This window comes from Dromiciops gliroides, chromosome 3 (assembly GCF_019393635.1).
Source record: "Dromiciops gliroides isolate mDroGli1 chromosome 3, mDroGli1.pri, whole genome shotgun sequence".
NCBI classification, from domain to species: domain Eukaryota; kingdom Metazoa; phylum Chordata; class Mammalia; order Microbiotheria; family Microbiotheriidae; genus Dromiciops; species Dromiciops gliroides.
The window spans coordinates 574,345,712-574,361,352 of record NC_057863.1 but is presented as its reverse complement, the minus strand read 5'-3'; positions in this window follow the sequence as shown (position 1 = coordinate 574,361,352).

Sequence of the window (15,641 nt, the reverse complement as noted above, 5' to 3'; positions counted from 1 at the left end):
CACTGGCTGGTACACTCTTCTGCCTAAGCCCCTGTTCCTATTATATGTTACTAGGTCCCTTTCAAGTATACATAAACCAGTCAGTCACCAAGAATTTATTAAGTTCCTGCTAGGTGCCAGGCACTGTGGTAAGTGCTGGGGATACAAATACAAGCAAAATAGAAAAGCAGCCCCTGCCTTCAAAGAGATTACATTTCAGTGGGAAGAGCCGAAGGGGAGGGAGGAGGAAAGGATTGAAAGTACCCAGTATGGCAGGGGCATAATAGAGAAGTCTGAAGTGCAGTAAGATGGGAAATGAAGACCTGACTGCTCCAGGTACCTTCCTTAGAGGGGGATTCTGGGAGAAGCTATCCAATCAGATAGAGAGAGGCTACAGAATTGGAGTATACTTCCAGGCTAAGTTCCAAAGCTAGAGTGATCTTCCAGGATGAAGAAGTTTCAGGGTATGGCAGAGAAGTTCAGGATGTAGCCTTTTAAGAAATGAAGACACAGCTGACATGAAAACCAAGATGGCAAATACTAGACTTTCTTGATACCTCTGATATCAGACAAAATCCTGTGAACAGCACCTAGTGACCAGATTCTTAAAAATGCTTTATTGTCACTACTTCTCAACAATCAATCCTATCACCACCACAACCAATAGGACTTTCCCATTTAAAAAAAAATGTTACGTATTATCATCTAAGATAGTAAGGACATTAACAGTCCATATAGCTTTTCGTTTTTACATTGTGTTTTTATATCACACTTATCACATCAGTTTTGGAAGCAGAAAAGAAGTGTGTTTTAACCTCAGGAATCTGGAACCAACTCTGGCTTCTGAATTCTGTGGGTTTTTTTTAGTATTGTCATCATTATGTTTGCATTATTTGCATTGAAGCTATTGTGTATAATGTTCTTTTTGTTGACCATAATTTTAAAGCACAGTCCCTGGTCAGTAGATATATTTTTGTTAATAAAAGAATTGTTTTTTCTTTCTTCTTTTTGCCACAATGGAATAGGGGCAGGGAAAAGGGAGAGAAAAGAGGTTTCTATTCTTTTAAAAAAAAATAGAAAAATAAATAAATAAAAATAAAAAATAAAAAAATAGAGAGGTGGAAAGGATACAAATATGAAATGTTGTATGCACTTTCAGATGAGGACACTGTTAATAATTTTACTTAACTCTTTACTTTGTTACAAGAGACCTCTCACAAAGTAGAAATAATCCATAAACGTCTGCCATGTAAAACAAAACACATCAATAAAACTTTAGTTTAAAAAAAAACAGGGGGAAAAAGACATTTTAAAAGTGCTTTGTATGTCCAGGGCACCATACTAGATGTGGGGAAAGAGATAAGGTAAAAAGAGATTGTCCAAGTTATCCTTAGAAACCTCCAATGGTAGAGATAACACAACTCCTTTTGGCACCCATTTCTGACACTCTCTTTCAATTGACTCCTTGGAAGACCTAAGTTTTCATTCTAGCAATATCACTAACTAGGTGGGTAGTTGTTGTTCATCCTTCATTCTTAAAGAGGACCAATGCCATCACAAGAGTGATGTCTTGACTTTTATTTGAATTGGATATGAGTAGGACAGAGCTGCACAAAGTCTTCAGACTCACTTTCTCCTCCAAAGTCATTGGCAAGACAAAGGTCAAGATGACTGTGATGGCCCAGGATGCTATGGGCAACCTTGGCCTTTTTTAAATTAAGGTCTTTCCCAGGTCTCAGTTGGCCTGAGGCTAGACCCATTCAAAGACTGGGGTAAGAGGACTGGGTAAGAGTTTCCTTTCTGAGTCCATAGCTCTTCCCACCTGTACTCCTTCCTAATTAGGAGTATTCTTATCTGTTTACCTTAGGTCCTCTTCTAGCTGGAACAGATTCTCCAAGACCCTAGACAGGACCTAATACTTGATCCAAGAAGGAAATTAATTCAACATGGCTTAGTGCTGTGATTTTTCACACTTTGGGGTTCACCAACATTCAGTATTAGTCATTGCCAGTGAAAGAAGGAAGCATGGCACAGCAGATAGGACAGCCAACTTGAAGTCAGCAAGAACTGAGTTCACATCCTGCCTCAGATACCTACTAAGTATGTGACTTGGGGCAGTCCCTGTAAAATGGGGAGAGGGGGAAGGAGTTGGACTCTGAAGTTCTTTTCAACTCTTAAATCTATGATCTTATGAATAAGATGGTGCACTACAAGTATATCCTGCTTCCTGTGCATGTGATTGTAAGTATAAATACCAAAGAACTAGGACACAGTTAGTGGAAATTTGTGTGGCCTATCTTCTGGTGTATAATTTTAAAGCCACTAATGTACTGAAGAGAGAGTTGGCCTCAGAGTCTGTTACACTTGAATTATAGTTCTTCATCTATCTAATCCCTGCTAGGTATGTGACCGTGGAAATGTTCCTTGACCCCTCAGGGTCCCCACGTAATTCTCCAACATTGTTGTTGTTCAGTTGTATACAACTCTTCATGAACCCATATGAGGTTTTCTTAGCAAAGATACTGGAGTGGTTTACCATTTCCTTCTCCAGTGGATTAAGGCAAACAGAGGTTAAGTGACTTGCCCAAAGTCACATAGCTAGTAAGTGAGGTCACATTTGAACTCAGATCTTCCTGACTCCAGGCCCAGCACTCTATCCACTGGGCCACCCAGCTGCCTCCTTCTCCAAGATTATAAATTGAAAAGTAAGTGTCAGCCTGAACTGGGAGAGGAAATTTCCTCACCAAGAATGAAGTCAGTGAAGTCACAAGTCTGAAACACTATCCTCCTCCCCGACAAAAAATAACACAATAATGGTCTCTCTTCTCTCATTTGGACTAATAGGGCTTTCATGGGGGTGAATGTTCACCCAGGATCTCCTCCTCCCAACAATCCTAGGGGGAAATGCTTACCTCCTTGCTTCTCTTTTCATTTCATTTCCGTTCATTTCTAGCTTTGAAGTTTGAACTGTGACCCACTATTTCACAGACCTACATAGACCCTCTTCTCCCTCTTACTTTCCATTTCTTTCACAGCTTGCCTTAATCAGAGCCAAAACACTGAGGGGCTGATTAACATTTTCTTTTCTCAGCAATCCCTAAGGAAACACGAGGAGGGGCTCCAATGTGTGTGGGGTTTCTTCAAGAATCCCTAATTAAGCCACCTTTTATGTTCTCCTTTTGGCTACTCCCCCAAAACATAGATGCCTCAACAACAAGACAAATATCTGTGATTTTGCAGATGTGACTCCCTTTTGCGATTGACTCAGGTCCTAATGAACAATATCTCTCCTATACTCCCGAAGAAAAAGGCAGCTGTTATAGACGAAGGAAACTGGACCGCTTGGTTTGGGGACACCTCTGGATTGGGCCCTGTGGTCTGAGGACGGGAGTGTGACTAGTGATTTCCACGACAGGGGCATTAGCCACCCAGGTAAATCTCACAGGTTAATTATATAAGAACAGGTCGTCATTATTCCCAAATAATTATTAGGTTTTAAATCCACACACGCTGGGTCTCTTGACTGGAGAATATTTTTAGCTGTGGAATGCACTGGCCTTTCCTGTCTCTCTCTCTTTCTGTTTACTCTAAAATTAACATTAATCAACATTTGGCTCAAAGCACACTCTCCCCCCCCACCATGAAATTACAATAAGTTTCCTGTTCTCTCTCTCTCTCTCTCTCTCTCTCTCTCTCTCTCTCTCTCTCTCTCTCTCTCTCTCTCAAGGTGACCTAAAATCCTCCAGCTTCCACCTCCCTAGGCTTCCTGGTTGGAGCTGGGCTTGGCCTTTCCAGCACAGACCTAAATTGTGGGCCTTGTATTCTACGGGTGCACAAAATGTAAAGCCTTGTCTTCCCTATACTATCTGATCAAAGGGGCTCAGATCTTCACTGCCCTGACTCAGAGGAGCATTCCGTGAATGAATCTGAGAAGGAGTATGTTTGGGGACTGTTATGGGAAGACCATATGGAGAAAAAGTAATAATATTGCTGTTCCTGACACTTAGAGACCACCAAAATAGCTCTAAGCAAGGCCAGGGTGGCTTGGACGTGCACTCACCTGCTAAAGTTTTCAAGGATCACACGGAAACACTCAAACTATAAGGCATCACTCGGTTTTCTGGAACTAGATCCACCGATCATGATCAGGGAACATCTCAAAATACTGGTAGAATCTTGCTCTAAATCTCAGACTTAAAAGTCAAACAGGAGAAACTGTGTAACAGCCAGTCTTGTGGGCACATCAGAGCTAATGCAGAACATGGCAAAACAAGCTGGATTTGGCATTAGAAAAACTGGTAACATGGGGGCAGCTAGGTGGAGCAGTGGGTAAAGCACCGGCCCTGGATTCAGGAGTACCTGAGTTCAAATCCAGCCTCAGACACTTGACACTTACTAGCTGTGTGACCCTGGGCAAGTCACTTAACCCCGATTGCCCCGCAAAAAACAAAAACAAAAAAAGAAAAACTGGTAACAGATCTCAGCTCTTCCACTTGCTGCCTCGTGTGACCTTGGACGATCCACTAAACCCTGCTAGGCCTCAGTCTCTACATCTGAAAAATGAAAGGGTTGATTGGTCACCAACATCCCTTCTAGCTTTCAATGTATGGTCATTCATTGTTCCTTGTACCCAAAGAACCCCCCACTGATGGTATAGGTCTCCCTAGGTCTGAGCTTCCTAGGGGAAAACAAGAAAATAAAAATAGCCAATGACTGATTGTTTTCAGGTCGATCTCTTGGCTCTACATCCTCGTATTCAACAATTAAATTTGACAAACATTTCTTAAGCTTCTGGTATCATATGAACCAACACTAAGCAAAGACAAAAAATGAAAGCATTCCCTGCCCACAAAGTCCTGGGTGGCACCATAGTGGAGAGCACTGGGCCCCATGTCAAAGGGCCCTGAGTTCAAATCGATAACTCAGCACTTAACAGCTATGTGACCCTGGACAAATCACTATACCTCTTGTTTGCCTCAGTTTCTTCAAATGCAAAATAGGAATAATAACAGCACCTACCTCATAGGGTTTCTATGAAGATCAAATGAGATGTTTGTAAAGCACTTGGCATAGTTCTTGGTACATAGTAGGTACTATATAAATGCTTATTCCTTTCTCCCTTGTGTGTGACTTCTATAGCACTCTGGATCCCCAGCACCTAGCATAGATTTTTGTTATTCAGTCATTCTAATCATGTCTGACTTCGTGACACCATTTGGGGATTTTTTGGTAAAGATACTGGAGTGATTTGCCATTTTCTTTCTACAGCTCATTTTATAGATGAGGGATTGAGGCAAAAAGAGTTAAGTGATTTGCCCAGGGTCACACAGCTAGTGACTCCAAGCCCAGTGCTCTAGCCACTATGCCACCTACCCACCCCACCTAGCACAGTACCTGACTCACCTGGTCAGTTTCAGTAAAGGAAAAACCAGGTGAGACTCACTTGGTTCCAGCTCTAACACTTGGAGAGGAAATCCCTGATGTGGGCGTTCAGTGTCTGAAGGTGCCACTTCTCTCTGAGTCAGTCCTCTGGCTGACTCAGCCACCTCCCCCTCCTCTCCACCTCCACCATTTGACATGGGGAGGAGAAGGCCAACCTGCCTCAGGTTCCAAATGTCAGATGAGACATAAAAAATACCCTAGTGCTGGACACTTGAGGTCACAACCACCATGCTCAGATGCAGCTGGCACCTTTCACATCAGCAGGATTCAAAACAGGTTATTGATTTGTAACAAGTGCAGCTGGGATGGCACAGGGATTAGAGTGTTGGACTTCAAGTCAGGAAGCCCTGGGTTGGAATCTTGCTTGAGATGCTTATTTTTTTGTGGGCCAATCGATGAACTTCTCCCAGCCTCAGTTTCTTCTTCTATAAAATGAGTATAATAATAGCACTTACCTCACTGGGTTATTGTGAGGATCAACTAAGAAAACATGTACAGTATTACATAAATTCTATTATTATCATCATCAAATTTCTTCACAGTGACCCTTATCCTGAAATGATTTAACCAGAAAGAGTAACAGTTTTTAAATGGTGGATGTTGTTAATTGAAGTAACTAAAATTGGTTGCTCCATAGAGGGGAATAATTTTTTTTAACCTATGCTAATAGTAGAGTCATCAAATGAGATGACACGTAGAGCTTTGCAGACCTTAAAGTTAAGTTTCACCAATGATAGCTATGACTATTACTATCACCAATTCTAAGGAATAAAGGGATTATTTCCAACAGTAAATCCTCTCCAACCAAGCTTGCTCTCTGAAGTTTGATATAGCTCACCCTCTCTTTCTATTGTTATTCTTGTTGTTGTTTGTCCCCATAACATGGGGAGGTGATGTCATGACTTAGGGTGAATTGGATTTAAGTGAGGGATGTCACCAGCTTTACTCTCTCCTCCAGAGCCATCTGGGTCCAGTGGCAAGATATACATCAGGACTGGAGATGTCCCCAGATGTTTAAGGTAATAAGGGTTAAATGACTTACCCAGGGTCACATAGCTAAGCTAGTAAGTATCTGATGCTAGATTTGAACTCAGGTCCTCCTGAGGCCTGTTAGTTAGGCCAGTGCTCTAACCACTACATTACCTTTCTTTCTATAAAAAGGGAACAGAGGCCAGGTCACATTTGGAAAATCTCTGGGTTCCCAGGACAAAAAATGCTTGAGAGATGAGTTAGAATTTTCACCTCTGTTCCTTTGTTGGCAGATAAGAATGTGGCTGATTAAGCTCGAGGAATGGGCTCCAGGAGCCAGCCTGTGCCCAGTCATGATGTTGGTTTAGGTTCAGGCTCCTCATTTGAGCAGCCGGCTGCTCCTGCCCATATGCGTTTGAAATAGACCATTTTCCAACTGAGCATTTGAAAATCTGATCTTTAATAAATAAAAGGTCTGAGTAGGGAATCATTTGGGTTATTGGTGTTCCAACTTGGCAGCTCTTCCAGCTCAGGAATAAATTCCCTCCACCCAGAACCTGAGCTACCTGGTGCAATAAAGAAGGATTTAATAACCCCCACCCACCTAGGTTTTCCCTCACTTCTTCTCTTTCTAAAGCCACACCCTTTTCTCTTACCTAATCAGACAGCCTATGGAAAGCTTCCCACAAATAACTTAGCAGCACCCTCCTTGTGACCTGGCTTACATTCAAGAAAGGAGAAAACAAGTTCCAACTTGTCTTCTGTTCCATTAAAGGATAGAATAGCACTAACAGTTGGAACTAATTCTTTGGCCTGTTCAAGAGGAAGAATGTCTATTAAGGAAAGCAATATAATGTGCTAGAAAGCACACAGCCAGAAGCCAAGGTTCTTGAGTTCTAGTGCTGACTTTGTCACTTATTCCCCAGGTGACTTGGAACAAGTGTTTTTACCTACCTACCTCTCTCTGGACCTCACTTTCTTTATCTATAATATAGAGATCCTGGATTTAGAGTTAGAAGTAAGCTTGGGTATCATCTAGTACATCTAGACCAGCAAACCCCAAGAAGACCCATGGATAGATTTAAAGCGGTCCATGAATTTATATGAGAAAAAAATACATCTTAATTTTCACTAAGCTCTAAGTGAAATTTAGCATTTCCTTCAATGATGAATTCCCTTTAAAAATCATTATAAGAGGCCTATAAGCTTCACCAAACTGCCAAAGGGATTTGTCACATATACATGCCAGACATAGATACACAGAGTTTAAGAACCCCTGATTTAGTACAATTCCTCATTTTATAGAAGGGGAAATTGAGAAAGAGAGGGAGAGAATGTGTGTGTGGACTTAAATTCCCAATACATCCTTAGACAAGTCACTTAAAACTCCCTGGGCCTCAGTTTTTCCATCTGTCAAATGGGAGGATTGGATTGGCTGATCTCTCAGACCTGCTCTTGATCTCTGATCTTGGGAGTTAAGTGGTAGGCCCAAAGTCATGGAGGTTGTAAGTGATAACACTACAATGAGAACATAAGACTTGGGGGCAGCTTAGGTGGGGCGGTGGATAAAGCACTGGCCCTGGATTCAGGAGGACCTGAGTTCAAATGTGGCCTCAGACACTTGACACTTGCTAGCTGTGTGACCCTGGGCAAGTCACTTAACCCTCATTGTCCCTCAAAACACACACACACACACACACACACACACACACACACACACACACATCCCATAAGACTCCATATCCCACATTCTTGACATTATACCATACTGAGATGACGGCACCTACCCTCCCTGTCTTGTGGGGTTTTTGTGAGATTCAAAGATTTCAAATTGTAAGGAACCTTAGAGTGAACACCAAGGCCTAAGGTGTGGAGAGAATTAAGTGACTTGTCCAAAGTCACACATATAGTTAGCAGCAGAGACAGCATTCAAACTCAGGTCTTTTGAATCCAAATCCAGTGTTCTGCCCTCCAGTGAAAGTGTTTTGAAACCTATAAATCCCTACACAAACATCTGGTAATATTCCTTTTATTACTCAGGTGACTCATTTCCTTTTCATTCTCTACCTCCTTCTACCTGTAGAAGAGAACTGTATCTCTTTTAGCTGCTACCCAGTTCTAGTACACTGTGGAATGCCAAAGGAATCCCACCACCATAAACCAGCAATGTCCTCTCACTTTAGATGCTGAAGAGAGAACTTTGGTTTATTCTGAAAGGACTTTGAGAAAACTGAAGCCAGAATGCCCTGTGCCAAAAAAACAAAACAAAACAAAACAAAACAAAACAAAACAAAACAAAAACCCAACAAGCCAACAAAAAACACATTCTTTTAAAAATTGCCTCCTCGGTCAGTCAAAGATGCCAACCGAGATGATCTAGCCTAGATCCAGGTGAATCACAAAGTTTGGTGAATCCACAGTCTGTCTCTCACATCTCCTCCACCATCTGAGCCAAGCAAACAGACCCTCCATCCAGTTACTCCTCCTCTTTTATGTCCTGATGAGCTCAAGTACCACCCCAAAAAGAAGTACAACAAAGGAAGGAGTTACATCCGTGATGGTCACCATCATGCTTAATAATAACAATTATATAATTATATATTTTCTATATAATAATATGTAATTACCCAATGATTACTATTAAGCATCGCTGTGGTGACCACTGAGGTTCTGAAACCCTTTAATTATTGTTATCGCTGATAATTAAAGCAAGCATCTTTATCTAATACTTCTTCTGTCTGTAACAAGGATGGCTCTTTGTGTTTTTGGGGGGTGGGTTGGGGTAGAGGGGAGGAGGGAGTGAGGCAATATCCATAGAGCTGTCCTTTTTTTTATTTTATTCTCATGATCTGGTAGGGAAGGCCCAGGCCAGAGAAGTGTGGCATCTCCATAGAATTCCTACCACACACTGGCTCATCCTACCCTCTTTGGCACAAACCATTTAATTCCTTGAGATTGTCCTTTGCTTCAACTGCAAGTAATGAGTATATGATTAAAGAGAACACAGTATGGGACAGCTTATTACCTATCATAACTGAAGGGAAGCCATCACATAAAATTATTTAGAATAAGATGACACAAACTTTCTTTTGAAATTGCTTCAAGATGCTAAGTTAAGGGTACATGAGAGATTAAAATAAACCCCAGCCATTTCCATTTGCTTTATATTCCAAGTTTCATATATTTGGGGTATTGTTATTATTCAGTCATTTTTCAGTTGCATCCAACTCTTTGTTGACCCCATTTGGGGTTTTCTTGGCAAAGATACAGGCCATTTCCTTCCCCAGCTCATTTTATAGATGAGAAACTGAGGCAAACAAAGTTAAGGGACTTGCCCAGGGTCACACAGCTAGTAAGTTTCTAAGATTAGATTTTAATTGGGGTCTTCCAGATGCTAAGCCTAGTGCTCTATCCACTGAGCCACCTAGCTGCCTATTTTGGGGTAGGAGGGGAAAAAAAATTAAGAAATTCTTCTTGTCATATGCCAACATTAATGAACATCCCTGAAAGAGCCAGTCCTACTTAATAAAGCAGTGACTCTCTGTTACATCCAGGACAAAATACATCCTCTTCTGATATTTAAAGCCCTTCACAAGCCTGGCTTCAATCTACCTTTCCACCTTTAAAGTATGATATTTCTCTTTATACAATCAAGCCAAACTGGACTTTCCACAGATCTTAATTTAATAGCTAAAAATTATATAACATTTTAAGGTTTTCAAAGCACTTTACAAAATTGTCCCCACAATGACCCTAGGAGGTAGGTGCTATTATCACCCCACTTTCCAGATAAGGAAAAGAAGCAAACACAAGTTAAGTGACTTGCTCAAGGCCACACAGATAGTATATGTCTGACCCTGGATTAGAACTCAGGTCTTCCTGACTCCAGGTCTAACACTCTATTCACTGTACCCCCCGGCTGGCCTGGCTGGCTGGCTGGCTGGCTGGCTTCACATATGAAAGTCACTCCATCTCCTGCCTTTGCCCCCCATATCTAGAAGGTAGTCCACCTTTTAGCATCCCTAGTTTGCTGCAAAGCTCAGCTCAAGTGTCATCTTCTACCTGAAGCCTTTCCTGACCTGCCACCAAGATACTTTCTCCCATTCAAAAGAAAATTACCTTTTACTGACATTGAATATATTTTCCATATACTTATCTAGTGTCTTCCCTGCTAGAGCAGTTAGATGGTTTGTACCCTCCTTGAGGGCAGGCATGATTTCATTTCAATCTTTGTATCCTGAGTACATAGTGTGTTGCCTGGAACATAGTAGGCACTCAATAAATAATAGTCAATTGACCTTTTGATAGACCAAAACTTACAGATGGTTCATAAGAAGAAAGAATTGTATGACCTTGATCAGAAACTTTTCTATCATGTTGCTTCTGGGCTGCTCTGGCATCACAAGGCTGCCTTCGCGGCACAAAACAAACCAGAAACTAGGTATCCTTTCTTTATTTCATCAGCCTTTGGTCTCCAACACCTACTGGTAGAAAGAGATTCATAAGGTGGTTTAATGGGCTGCAAAAATCATTCCTTTTGTTGTGTTGTATTCCAAGAGGATTTGCCTTTCCACTAAATGTTACTTAGATTTTGAATAGAGAGAGGACAGTTTCTTTTCCTCTTAATCATATGCCACTTCTGCATTTTAGCTATCAGTGATTTCATCAGTGTGGATATGCTTTCCACCAACACAGATTGCAAACTCTTTGCTCCTTAGTATGTGCTCCTAATTTAGCCCCATTTGCTATGGCTACAAACTCCATTAGCCTGTAGGACAACTAGGTGCCAAGCCTCCTCAAACTCAGCTAGAGTGGCTGGGGTAGACAGGGTGGCTAGGGTGGCTGAGGTGGCCAGGGTGTTCCTCCAACGACATGGCATCATTGGCCCATAGAAGGTCTTTCCTGCTTGGAAGGTTCTTCTAGGGCTTCCTCTTCTCTCGCCCAGTCTGGCTCACCTCCATGCCATGATGAGGTATCAATGGATTTTAGTACCAATTCTGAAAAGCATCCCTGCCCCCCCCCAAAAAAATCTACAAAGCTAAAACCAAGGTGTTGGTCCTGTCATTTGCCAATACTCTGGTTTGCCACCAAAGGAGAGAGTAAGGCATCATGGCAGGTCAGAAGCAGCTATAAAACAGCAGTTTGTGAGACCGAGGTGGTCCCATTCCCATCCTTCAGGAAAACAAAAGGACTACATAAGCCCAAAGTATAACTGATGCCAAATACATGAATACTGTGTGTGGGAACAACTCCCACTTCATGCCAAATGATTAATGATGGAAGGGAAGTCTTCCACATGCTCGTACTGTGCTCTGGTAGCAAAAGAAGATGTCAACCAGTGTCCTACAGAGGTTGGGCAGCTTTATAGGAGCATCAAAGGGGAACCATCCTAGAGCCGTCACCTCCCCATTCTTTGGCAGCCACACCCCGTGTTCAATTGGAACTTGGCTTGTCTAAACCCTCAACTAGCATTCTGGAAAGGAGAGTTCCCCACCCTCTCTCCCACCTCACCCCTATCCTTCCTCCATTCAGGAGTAGGCTCTAGAGCAGACCTAACTCTAACAGGAGTAAGACACTCACATATATAATGAACAGGTTTAGTCTTAGAGATCAATTTTTAACTAGAGAGAATTTAGGAACAAAAGAATTGCCAATAGCAGAGCTGGTGTGAAGATCCTGGGTGAAGTAGAATTAGATAATGATAACTCTAATAGCTCTCACTCCTTCTTCAAATGATCACCTATCTACTCCCTGTTTACATGATATACTGTATCCCCGAGTGCACATACCTTTTCCACTCAAGAATAAACTCTCCATAGGCAGTAAATGCATCCCATTTCCTAGAAAGATGCCTTAAACATATCAGGTGCTATTGGATTGCTGTGCGGAACATGTTTAGAAGGTATAAGGTGGGTGGGGGTTGAGAAGCATTCTCCCTCATACCTGAGCAGAGAGATGCTAGTGTTTTTTCTATATGGGACCTCCAGCACATTCTTCTCCAAGGCTGAGTTAGACCCATAGAGAAAGAGAGAGAAATAGCCCTGCCCCAGGTAGCTGTGTAGGTTGCTGGGAGTGGTAGGAAATCTCCCCTACAACCGGGTGTGCTGGAGGCAGCTTTAACCACACCCTCAGAGGCAGATAGTTCAATTTTCAGCATGAGCTTTTATACCTCAGATGCTGAAAAATTATACAAATCAGAGCTTGATTGTGTAGACTTAAGAAAATGATAAAGAAAATGTTAATAATTCAGATTAAACCTAAAGGTATGTCACATATATTTTTGCCCCTGGATAGCAGATTGTTAAACATTTACTCAAACACTACTGCTTATAACCCTAAACCCCGATGATGGTGGGGGGAGTAGCACTAGTCTCCCGCACAAATGAATTACTTGCAAGGCTTTCCCACTAGTTAATGCCTTAGGATGAAGCTCCTCACCCTCACCTTCAAATTCCATCACAAGGCCTCCCCTGGGTGTCTTACTTTTCTCTCTCTATCCTATATTCTGTTATGTAGTCCTCATTCTCCATCCCTTCCTTCCAAAATAAACTCTGCACAAGGAGGCCCATGTCTGGTTAACTTGTTTCTAGCACAGCACCAGGCCCAATTGCTTTCAGAAGATGACAATGATGGCCACTTAATAATCTCTTAGAAGCCCCAGGTACTTATAACCACACAATCATGCCATTTTATTTATTTTTATTCTTCTAACTTGGCAGCCATCACCTTAGAATAGAATCTTGGATCTTGTACATTGTCTAATAGGAAAGAACTGACAGTGGTTTCAACTGGCAATGCATCAGTTCCACCTCAAGGAAATCAACAGGGAGGAAGTAATGGGACAGAACAGTACTCATATTAAATAGTGAGCTATTCAGCCTAGGACAGATGTGGAAAATAAGCCCAGATGAGACAAATTCATTAAAGTGAAATTATCTATTCAACACCTTGATATCTGAGTAGACTGATGTTTCAAAATTATTGTAATTATGATCCTGGGGATAAAGAGAGCCAAACTTTAGTGAGAAGACTTGGAAAAAAAATTAAAAATTCTAGTACTACCCTGTGAGATGAAAATAATGAGCTGGTCACAGATCCCCAGGATATCAGCAATTGCTCTAAATCCTTCTTGATGAGGAATCTGTGACTCTGAACTCCACATTAATTCAAATGCAAATCATATCTCTTCCCCCTGAGGATCATTATTCCTGATTCGGCAAGCAATTTAATAGGAAATCTGCAGGTGCTTCACAGAATTTAAACTAGAGAAGTTGTTCTGGCCCCAATCTGGAGAGTCAATCTCCACAAAGATATAGATTTGGGCGGGGGGGAGGGAGGAAGGTCCAGTGACTTGTATCCAACTATCTCCATTTCTTTTGGCTTTTCTTAGATTGCTGTCTTCTAAGCACTAAATCCCATTTGAAGTGTGTGTAAGGATCGATCGACCAAGTCTGGGACATGGGCCTTTATAGCACTGAAAGTAGCCTAAGACTCAGCTCTTGATTGAGTTGGTTCCCTAACTTTGTACTCATTAATTGTTTCAATGCTTCATCTTTTCATTAAAGGACAACTGCATGGTCCATGTTCAGAAGAACCCCTCAGTTCCATTATGAAAATATGGGTCTGGGGTGTCCAGACAAGGAATAATGTACAATGTCTAGGACTAGGGGATAGGACAAAGAATGGGGGAGAATTTCAAGGTAAGCATGGGATGGTTGGAAAAGGGGAACACATGAATAGGGAAGAGTGGGGTGAACAGGAAAAGGGAACATGTTCTTACATGGAAGAAAAAGACCAAACTAGCTCTTCTCATTTGTTCCTCTTCAAGGAGAGGAAATGTAACGTTGGTGCAAGTGCTTCTAATCCAGGCATCAAATAAGAATTTTGGTTCTCATATGACATTTGTCATTCTCAGATGACCAATTTGGTCAGTGTCTAGGTCTTGGGACTTTCTGCTTATCACCAGGGTAAGATTTCAGAATAATCCCTCTTGCCAAAGCCATCAGGAGAGCTGATTATGGTGGATGCATGAACAGTTGTCAGGTCTACACGAAACACAGGTAAGTCTACAGGTATGCTGGTTATTTCACTGATGTGTTTACACCCTCTTCCAACAAAGATCAAAACCTCTCCATGCCTTCATAAATACTTGTCAAGAAATTAGCAATCTCCCCTTCTTGAAATTGCTTTGTCTGACTTTGTATTTACCAATTGTGTACATCCTATGTCCACCCAGAAGACTGTAAGTTCCTTGGGGGACAGGAATGATTTTTTCCCCTGATTTTGTATTCTCAACACCTACTAGAATGTCTGGAACCAAGGATTAGGCACATAAAAAGTATATCATGAACTGAACTGAATTTGCCAACTACTAAGGAACACAGTAACATCAGCCCTTGGTCTTCAAGCTGCCATGATTATCAAGAGATGGTGACAAAAAGATTTTTTTTAATTCCTTAATAAATGTAATTATTTTTCATTTTTCCTGCGAGGAAATGAGGATTAAGTGACTTGCCCAGGGTCACACAGCTAGTGTCAAGTGTCTGAGGCTGGTTTTGAACTCAGGTTCTCCTGAATTCAGGACCAGTGCTTTATCCACTGCACCACCTAGTAAATGTAATTTTTAAAAAATAAAACTAAAGCAGGAAATGCAACTAAATAAAATTTAAAGAAAGAGTTATGGGAGACTAGCTGAAGACATTAGCAATGACATGCAGGTGTAGCTGCCTCACTTTATGCAATAGAGGCGTTCCTTAAAAGTTGTGTAAATAAAGTATTGGTTCAATGAATCATTAAGTACACAAAGAGGACTAGTTGTTTAAAAGAAAACGTATCCAAAACTTTAGAGCACATCATAGATACACCCTTTGGAATGTCAGGGACATACAGAACGAATCCTTACTGGAGGTGAGACAATTTTTAAAGTACTCTGGGATTGATTCTCAACATTACCTTAAAAGGGGCAAATTCCAGAAGAATGATGAGTTTAGATTTGGTTTGGTTTTACAAAAAATAAAAAGGGAATATAAGGAAAAGTGATTGAAAGATATCAGATGGCTATAGATCTGATAGCTAAAGGGCATTCCAGCTTAACCAAGGACCAGAAAGGTTTTATCTTTCCTAAGCAAGTTGGTCATGAAATGGCTAAAGTTTTAGGCCTAAAATCAGGAAGACCTTATTTCAAAATTGGCTTCAGACAGTTACTAGCTGTGTGATCTTAAGAAATTCACTTAATCTCTATCTGCCTCAAT